Source organism: Colobus angolensis, unplaced genomic scaffold (assembly GCF_000951035.1).
Source record: "Colobus angolensis palliatus isolate OR3802 unplaced genomic scaffold, Cang.pa_1.0 Scaffold29, whole genome shotgun sequence".
In the NCBI taxonomy this organism is placed as follows: domain Eukaryota; kingdom Metazoa; phylum Chordata; class Mammalia; order Primates; family Cercopithecidae; genus Colobus; species Colobus angolensis.
The window spans coordinates 4595768-4597341 of NW_012116154.1; the positions used below are offsets into that span (position 1 = coordinate 4595768).

General features: G+C 40.9%; 1 protein-coding gene across 2 annotated transcripts in view; it reads left to right on the forward strand.

Annotated features, from left to right (window-relative positions):
- Nucleotides 1-279: 279 nt before the first annotated feature.
- TLR10 (toll-like receptor 10) overlaps nt 280-1574 on the forward strand; it is a 10613-nt gene continuing 9318 nt past the window's right edge. For both annotated transcript variants that reach the window (XM_011949123.1, XM_011949121.1), the window contains exon 1: nt 280-349. The gene's annotated coding sequence lies outside the window, so the exon portion shown is untranslated. The remainder of the gene's footprint in view (nt 350-1574) is intronic.

Genomic DNA, 1574 nt, shown 5'->3' on the forward strand with positions numbered 1-1574 from the left:
AGGATGGATTGAGTGCAGGAGGTCAAGGCTGCAATGAGCAGTGATCACGCCACCGCACTCCGGCCTGGGTGACAAAGTGAGACCCTATCTCAAAAAAAAGGTAAAAAATAAAAATGGAAAGATGGTGAACATGGCAACTTTTATGTTATATGTATTTTACCAAAATTTTTAAAAGCGCTAAGATTATAATGAATATATATAACATGCAATACCACTAGCATGCAGAAGAGGGCGGATGGGGTTTAAGCTTTACAGAAAAACGATTCAATTCGCTCCTGCAGCCAATTCTGACCGTGTCAACGAGTCATCCACACACCTGCAGCTCTGCTGAGACAGTGCAAACCCCGGGGTAAGAACCTTAGCTTTGTTTGTTGTAACTCTCATTAAAAAGATGTAAGGGCTACAGGGGTCTTTTTTAAAGAGGAGATAATTTGAGCTAATATTGAGGGGAGGGAAGTAGGGTTATTTAGATTTTTAGTATTTACTATTTTGTGTAGATTAATGATGAGTGACCTTGGGGCTACTAATCTGAGGAATTTGTTGCAGATACTTGAGAGCGTGGGTTTCTTTTCACTGATTGTGGATCAAACCTGGTCAGCCCTTCTATTCAGATTGAACGGTCCCACGCATTGTGGCAAGTTTTCTCTAGCCCTTATTTCCCCATAATGTATGTTCACCTCTGCTGGGTGAAACCTTTGGCTATTTAAGGCATATTTGTTGCTCCTTTACCCCGTTGAAAAGTTCTGCATTTGTGTTACCTGTTTAAAAGTAGGGGCAGATCTGATGGATCTTGTACATTGCAGTTCTTATTCTGTTTCCTTCAGAAGTGGACAAAGAGGGCCATATGTGGTTGCTATAAAGAAGAGAATGGTTAACAACCTGTGAGCATTTGATTTCTTAATGAGCTTTCTCCCAGACCACCTACATTGAGCTATTCAGCATGCGAAGTGCATGCTCCACCTACATTGAGTTAGGAATAGCATGCACTTCGAGTTTTATTTCAATTCTTGTGAACTTATAACTTTCCTAAGAATATATATACGTGTAGGCAAAGTCTCTTGAACTTTGTGGCACCTAGCAGAGTGTCCCACAGCAGCTGCATGAAGCTTCAGAGAGAGGGGCATGGGGTGAGAAACGAGGAAGTGGCCGCCATGGCAGCTGGTCAGATCAATGGATTCAACCTCGGTGATTCGGTCCTTAGGATATGATTACACCCTAAGCTACCTCATTTCAAGGTTTAAGGTGCCTTCCATTTGGGTTTAGCTACCATCCAGAAGGAAAGAAACAGGTCTGGGTTCAAATCTCTGCTTCTTCAATTGGCCATCTTGGGCAAGTTACTTTACCTCTGGGCTTTAGCTCCTCCATCTGTAAAATATGAATAATAATGGCCGCCATTTTGTTGAGTTGTTGAGGGATTAAACAAGATAATGGACAGAAAACACTTAGCTCCATGTCAGATACATAGGAAATACTAAAAAGAAGTCATTCTTACTCTTATGTTGCAAAGATCATTCAACATTCAATAGGTTCTTAATCTCTTTTCTATTTCTTTATATCATTGGGAAAAGAGAAAT